This window comes from Balaenoptera acutorostrata, chromosome 3 (genome assembly GCF_949987535.1).
Source record: "Balaenoptera acutorostrata chromosome 3, mBalAcu1.1, whole genome shotgun sequence".
NCBI lineage: Eukaryota > Metazoa > Chordata > Mammalia > Artiodactyla > Balaenopteridae > Balaenoptera > Balaenoptera acutorostrata.
In genome coordinates this window covers 101,781,505-101,789,840 of record NC_080066.1, presented here as the reverse complement: position 1 = coordinate 101,789,840, position 8,336 = coordinate 101,781,505, and the positions used below count along the sequence as shown (strand labels likewise).

At 36.9% G+C, this 8,336-nt stretch overlaps 1 protein-coding gene across 3 annotated transcripts in view; it reads right to left on the bottom strand.

The window, feature by feature from the left end:
• Positions 1 to 341: 341 nt before the first annotated feature.
• Positions 342 to 8,336, bottom strand: part of AQR (aquarius intron-binding spliceosomal factor) — a 111,712-nt gene continuing 103,717 nt past the window's right edge. For all 3 annotated transcript variants that reach the window (XR_009007499.1, XR_009007500.1, XM_007180442.2), the window contains one exon: positions 342 to 1,044. The gene's annotated coding sequence lies outside the window, so the exon portion shown is untranslated. The remainder of the gene's footprint in view (positions 1,045 to 8,336) is intronic.

The window sequence follows — 8,336 nt, the reverse complement described above, 5'->3', positions numbered from 1 at the left end:
AACTTCTACAGAATACACAATCTTTTCAAGTGCATGTGAAACATGTACCATAAAAGTCCTGACAAATTTCAAGGGATTTTCATCATACAGAGTATGTTCTCTGACCATGGTGGAACAAAGCTAGAAGTTAATAACAAAAAGATAAGAAAGATGCCCAAATGCCTGGAAATTAAGAAACCCACTTCTTAAAAGGCATTTTTGTTTTTTTTTTTTAAATTGAGGTGAAATTCACATAACATAAAGTTAACCATTTTAAAGAGAACAATTAAGTGGTATTTAGTGCATTCACAAGTTTGTGTAACCACCACCTCTATTAAGTTCCAAAACATTTTCAAAGAAAATGAAAAAATGTGTTTGAAAAAGTCCCAATGGAAATTAGGAAACATCTTGAACTGGATGTTAATGAAAACATGATATGGGATGTGCGCGATATAGCTAAAGCTGTGCTGAAAAGTTATTATACATTACTTTTGCCCATATAAATTTTAAAATTCAGCTTAAATGGAGAATTCCTATAAAAACACAACTTACCAAAACCAACAAGAAACAGAATAGTCTTATACCATTAAATAAATTAAATCTGAAATTTAAAACCTCACAAAAAAATCTCCAGGCTTAGATGACTTCACTGGTAAATTGTTCCAAATGCTAAAAAAAGAAATAACACCACTTTTTCAAAATCTCTTCCGGTAAAAGAAGAAGGAGAGAATACTTTCAACTCAATATATGAGGTCAGCATAATTTTGATACCCAATCTGATAAAAGTAATATCATCATCTTAATAATTATAGACCAATCTCTATAATTCTCACAGATGCAAGAATCCTAATAAAAATATTAGTAACTTAATACAGCAATTATTTTAAAATTATTAGGAATATGAGGTCACTTTAATATTTGAAAAACCAATCAATGTGAGAACCTCTGCTTCTGCTCATGAAATAGTAACTCATCATCCCACTATAATCAACTAGAAAACTGGACAAAATATACGAAGCAACTATTTTCAGACGTTGAACAACAGGCAGCAAAGGTCTTTGATCCCTGAAAGAAAGGAAACAAAACAAAACAAGGTGAGCCCTGTGATTGCCTTGGCTTTTTGCCGAGAGGTAATTTCCAAACAGCAGCACAGGGAAGGAGAACCTAAGTAGAAGCCCAGCAGTCTCATCAACTTTAGGAACTAAAACGTGAGGAGGCTGAGCTGGGTGGAATTTGGGGGCAGAGTCTATGAAAGGAGAGAGTTATGCATAGGAAGAACTCCAGAAGTCTGAAGAGGGGTCCCCTCAAGTCTTTGGCTGAATACTAATCTATACATGCACAGTGTGAAACTCCATGAAGTCAATCGAATAACAACACCTGGGAGCTATAAGCTAAACATTTCCCAGAGCTCACATGAAAATCAAGGTTTAAATTTCTACCAGCTCGAGTAGAGACACCTCATTGAACACCTGGGGCAGTGACCACAGAAAGGTCACAATTTAGTGACAGAGCTAAACTAGTCCTAGAGTAAAGTACTCTACACCTGTGTAACAAAGCTTAAAAACAAACATCAAAAAGGTCAACTAATACCCACAAGTCACTGCCTGCTAAAATAGACTTCAACAGTCTTTAAAGGAAGACAACAAAATCCAAACATTCAACAACACAGCCTTTTTAATTTCCAGTATTCAACTAAAAAGTTATTCGGCATGTGAAGAGTAGCAATTTTGGCCCATGACGAGAAGAAAAAATAAATAAATAGAAAAATAAACCAAGGGACTTCCCTGGTGGTTAAGAATCTGCCTGCCAATGCAGGGGACACAGGTTCGAGCCCTGGTCTGGGAAGATCCCACATGCCGCGGAGCAACTAACCACGTGCGCCACAACTACTGAGCCTGCTCTCTAGAGCCCGTGAGCCACAACTGCTGAGCCCGTGTGCCACATCTACTGAAGCCCGCGTGCCTAGAGCCCGTGCTTTGCAACAAGAGAAGCCACCATGATGAGAAGCCCGCGCACCACAACAAAGAGCAGCCCCCCCTCGCCACAACTAGAGAAAGCCCACGTGCAGCAACGAAGACCCAACACAGCCAAAACTAAATTAAAAAAGAAAAAAAAAAGGTTGAAAAATAAACCAATGCAATTCACCACATTAACAGAATAAAGGAGAAAAAGCATATAATCATGTTGAGGATACATTGAAAAAGTATTTGTGAGATTTCAACATCCATTCATGTTAAAAACAATGACAACAACAACACTTGGCAAACTAGGCATAGATGGAAACTCTCAAAATCTGGTACAGGGTGTCACAAAGACCTATATAGCAATAGGTGAAATATTAAAAGCTTTGTCCCTAAGATTGGGAGGAAACAAAGATACTCATTTTGATTGCCTCCATTCAACACTGTACTGGAGGTCTTCAATAAGCCAATAAGCAGAAAAGGGAAGTAAAAGGCACAAAGATTAAAAAGGAAATAAGAAGTATAATGATCAAAGAAGAAGAAATAAAACTACCATTATTCACATATGACATAATTATGTATGTAGATAACCCAAAATAATCTATTGTCATACTATAATAAGTGAATTCAACAAGATCGCTACATACCAGGGCAACATACAAGAAAGATACTGTATTTCTATATACCAGTAACAAATAATGACAAAACATAATAAAATGTAGTTTTAAAAGTACCATTTATAGTAGCATAAAAAATCAAATACGAATAAATTTAACAAAAGACGGCCAAAACCTTTATCTAGAAAACTACAAAACATTGAGATTAAAGAAGGCTTAAGTAAATGGAAAAAAACACCATATTCCTAAATGATAAAGACATCAATTTTCCTCCAAATTGATCTATAGAATCAATACAATCCCAATAAAAATCCAAGCAAGTCTTTTTTTGCTTTTTTTTAGAATTGACAGGATGATTCTAAAGTGTATACACAGATTAAGAGTGGCCAATATCTTGAAGAATATAGCTAAGGGAGAATACACAACCAGATGTCAAGGTTTAATGTAAAGCTACAGTAATTAAAACAGTTAAATGTTGGCACAAGAAAAGAAAAATATACCAATGAAACAATTCCAGAAACAGACCCACACATATACAATTACTTGATTTATGACAAAGATTACAGTATAGTGTGTTGAGGGAAAGAACGATCTAATAAATAGTGCTCAGTTAATCTTGATCCCTACCTCATGTCATTACGATCTATTTGAGAAGGCAGACCAAAAAAAGCACATTTTGTATGATTCCACTTTTATGTAGCTCAAAAGCAGGCCAAACTACCCATGCCCAATATTCATAGTACCATGTCAATTTAAGAGAACCACTTACCAATTTAATTTCTCAAGTGTCAATGACAGTTGACATTCATGAGTCTTTTCACCAAAGCTACGACTGTATTTCTGCAGAGGAAACACATTCTCTACTTGCTCAGATGAGCCCATTCATTTAGTGAGCCCAACTAGACCAAGAGTTGCAATGGCCACCTCTAAAAAACCACAACTGATTTCCGTAATTGCGTAAGAGCATCTTGCTTTGAGTTGTTTTAGAAACAGACGTTCGCTCCTGGGAACTTGAGCTCACACAGATGTTCTTTTCAGCTCCCAAACGTGCTAACGTTGGGTGTGCGGCAGGTAGAGTTAAACTGGAAGGCTGAACCAGGCATTCCTCATTTTATTGCACTTCACTTTACTGCGTTTTGTAGATACTATGTTTTTAATGCATTGAAGGTTTGAAGCAACCTTGTGTCAAGTTAAGTCTATCAGCGCCATTTCCCCATTGGCATTTACTCACTTTGAGTCTCTGTGTCACACTTTGGTAATTCTTACAATATTTCAAACTTTTTCATTATTGTTATATTTATTACGGTGATCTGTGAGCAGTGATCCTGTGTGTTATTACTGCAAGAAGATTATAACTTGTTGAAGGCTCAGATGACGGTTAGCTTTTTTTTTTTTTTTAAGATTTATTGATTGATTGACTGCTATGTTGGGTCTTCGTTTCTGTGCTAGGGCTTTCTCTAGTTGCGGCAAGCGGGGGCCACTCTTCATTGCGGTGCGTGGGCCTCTCACTATCGTGGCCTCTCTTGTTGCGGAGCACAGGCTCCAGACGCGCAGGCTCAGTAGTTGTGGCTCACGGGCCCAGCTGCTCCGCGGCATGTGGGATCCTCCCAGACCAGGGCTCAAACCCGTGTCCCCTGCACTAGCAGGCAGATTCTCAACCACTGCGCCACCAGGGAAGCCCAGCATTTTTTTTTTTGCAATGAAGTATTTTTAAATTAAGGTATGTATGCTTTTTTAGACATAATACTATTTAGCATACTTAATAGGCTACAGTATAGTATAAAAATAACTTTTATATGCACCGGGAAACTGAAAAAATTAGTGTGACTCTCTTTATTGTGATATTCAATTTGTTGCAGTGGTCTGGAATGAACCCACAATATCTCTGAGGTTTGCCTATAATGGTAATTTAAAGTGCAGGTCTTGGTAAATTCTAACTTTTCCCTTATCATATATTACATTCTTTTAAAACGGTTGTTATTTAACCTGTTCTGACTTGGTCTAAAACTAAAACAGCTTTAGGATAATTTGCATTTTGGCACTTAAATACTACTTACTATAGCCTCTCCCCATTATATGTTTCTCATACCTTTTTCAATCCAAAACAAGTATTAATTTGGCTTTCACCTGTTAAGTATAAACACTGTAACATTAAAGCATATTTTTTCATAGACCTCTTATTTCCTATCCTGATTTTGGCAACCCGGTCTCCTCTCTGGTATTCTAAGCCTGAGAGGAATTCTTTAGTAGGCTTGCCTTGCTCATCTGTGAAATATTAAGTGTGGCTCCTTCTACTTTGATTTGTTTCAAGCAAATAAGTTTAAAGAACAGCAAGGTAAGGGATTTGCCTGAATGTCAGATGGTGGTTCTGGTCCCAGTTCAACTAACCATAGTCTCCTAGGCAAACCACCCAATGCCTCAGTGTTCTCACCTATGAACTATGGCATTGTTGCCTGACATACAGTAGGTACTCAGTCTATGAATGCACAAGAATTAGATAGTTTCAAAGACATCTTTCAACTTTTTACTATTTTTAATTCAATTCACTTCTGTGAAAAGTAGTCAACCAGCAAAATAAAATGCAAATTAACTAGCTCTATTCTTGTTCCACTACTATTCTTGGGGAAGTCTGGGATTAGAAGAAATCAGCACTGGAAAGTGCTACTAGAAGAAAAGGGGTAATGAAAATACCATAATACAGTAACCACATTTATTGTAAATAACTGAACTAAAAACCAGAAGAAAACTCCCCTCAAAATGAACCAATGAATAAGAGTAGAAAAAGATAATATTTTATATGACCACTTCCTATCAAGAACTCTTGACTTTTTTAAAAAGGGCAATAAAATGTTTCTCAAAAGAGCCATTTATATTAAACAAGGTATCTCCCAAGGAGAAGCAGCTACCATTGAGGTTCTTGCACTTAGATTTACTGCAAGAAGAGTGTTGGGTAAATGTATGATGTAAGTCAAAGATAGAGAGAAAGAGGATGGTGGGGACCATTATCTCTGGAGATCAACCAAGAGAGAATTCAACATGTCCTATGCAAGGTAACTTTTGGGGTCCTTTATCTTACATTCTTCTTTAAGGAAATTTTCTTCATATTTGCCTAAATTTTCTTCTATTATTTCTTGTCCACCCCTATTTACCATACTAAATCTTTTCCCTTTTTGAAACAGACTTTTAAAGAAAACAAACATTTAGAGAACTGAGAAAACAAGACACACTGGAAACATGGACTGTTCTTTTACTGCACAGTAAGAAATGAGAAAAGGTTAGTGTGAAATCCTGGACTCTCAAATTAAAATGTAAACAGAGAATGCTCAGTGACCTTTTCTTAGAAGGCTCACACGAACAAATGTCATGGTACATTGATCAAACTTGTATTCATTTGTATTTTCAGGATGTTGCTATTAATACCATGTGACACTCAACAAATTACACTATAATATGACATTCTGTCCAAATCACTTCACCTCTACATTCTTCTTCAGCTGTGTTACTTTAGCCTCTGGTTACTTACGGAAAAACGATGTATTAAAGTCTTATTTTTGTAGGGGAGGGAAGACTTTACCTTCTTAGGTCTGTACCTGGGGTCTGTGAATTAAACTGTCAAAAGACAAATTAATAGGAGAAACAGCATGCAAATTTAATTGATGTTTTTAACTTTACTTCCAGGGGCCTACACAGAAAAGTAAAAATTCCCCCCCGAAGCTGTTAGGCTTTGAAGCTTATATACCATTTTAACAAAGGACAATAAATTATGGAGAAGTAAATAGGCAAAAAAAAAAAGGGGGGGAGTTTGGGCTTTTAGGGGTGGTAAATTGTGGGAAAGTAAATACTCGGGGAAATTAATGGAAGATAAGGGTCATTTTAGTAAGGTTTGTTTATGCAGACTCATTTCATAGCATCATCTCTGTGTCCGGTGATAAGGGTTGGTGTCTTCTTCCTGGTACAGGAGAGAGGGGACACCTTTACAAATGGAAATTTATGTCATCTTTACAAAGGGAAATTTATGCCCTGCTTTTAGGCAGAAGCACAAGGACAGAGAATACTTCCTGTATCTGCTGTTTCTCAACTGCCTTCAGCTCAAAATAATCCTTATGACAAAGTAGCATATTGGGGCTGGTATATTCTTATCCCCTTAATTTTCTAAGGGGGAATCAAAGTTCATTTACTAATGTAAAAATATTGGCTCCCAAACTGTTCTGAGGAACTAGTTCTCTAGAATGTCTTATTTTTAAAAAAAAGAAAAAGAAAAAGAAAGAAAGAGTTCTATGGTCAAATAAGCTTGGGATAATCAAATGCTAGATTAAACAAAGTTAACATGATTTTTTCCTGCAGGAAAGAACCTTTAATTAGCTAACAATGCATTGTTATTCTGCAAATGGGGAATGATAATTAATTGTGTTCCTCAAACTTATTTGACCATGGAACATGTTTTTCAAAGTATTTTTGAAGATGGGTGGTTTTGTAACATATGTTGAGAAATACTGGGATTAGCCATCTTTTATATGTAAGTGCAAAAGTTTAAGTAGCTAACGAAGTAAGTGTAAGCCAAAAGGTAGAGCTGGCAATAAAGCTGGCAGTCAGCTGTAACCGTGCTGCATTCTGAGTCATGTTCCAGGGGACTGAGCTCAGGATTGTCCCTATGAAGAAAAAAAGTGTCCAAAGCTTCTGGCTACCGCTGAATTAAAACCCCTTCTCGGGCACTGAAGAATAGCAATGGATAAAGAAAAAATGGTCTCATGTGCTCATTTCCATCCTTGGCTCTGTACAGCTCCAGTTGTATTATTCTTAAACATCTATTAACATGATTGCTTCATAATTACAAAGGCTACTGCCAAGCATTTTTCACAGGAAGCAAGGCACTGCTTGTTTTTAACTGCTCTTCTGGTGCATGCAAAAGGGTCAGCGTTTTTTAAAAAATCTTTTTTATCTTATTTTAATTGAAGAAACATCTCTAAAATACCATGTGAGTGACTGCAAGATAAAAAGGAAAAAGCACATTCAAGCTAAGTAAGTGCAATAATATAGATGATCTTGGGGTGGGGAAGTACAGGATACGGAATTGATGTTATCAATATATCCCAAGCACAATGGTACCTACTATCTCCATCTGGGTAGGCTGTTCTGCTAGAAATTTTAATTTCGGCAGAGACCATCCTCAATGCTGCCATGGGCTGATTTCAAGGTTTCCAATCAGTAAATTTGACCCTTGATCTTCAAAAGTCAACTGCCACCATGTGTTCCCTTCTTAATCCTCCTCCATGCTCCCTGGATAGGGGCATAGCTACGCACTCAAGTCAGAGGACTGGCTGGCAATATCCTACACTGTCTCAAAGATTTGGGGGAAAATGGAGAGGGTGGGACTGGTATTTACCGAGCACCCAGGGTGCCAGATGTTTTCATAAACATTACCCCATTAACAAACAAACAGATCTTTCCCCCATTTTGTAGACAAAACTGGGACTTAGAGAGGTTATAACACTTGTCAAGGTCAAACCAAATGCTGATGAGCAAATTACGTAAAATTTGAGTCAGGTCTGGATGAGTCCAAAGTCTGTTTTACAATATCATGTTGTCCCCTGATCATAAAAACTTCATTTTTTATAGGAGCACAAATGGCCCATTTATACCATTTCTCTCAGTATCTAGCAAAATATCAACTTTTATCATCGCACTAACTTCAAGAGACCTGATAATATTTAGATCTTCTCATTCATTTGCCCAAATCAATAGAGCTATTTATTCTCAACTGCTGGTAATGTACTTTCTT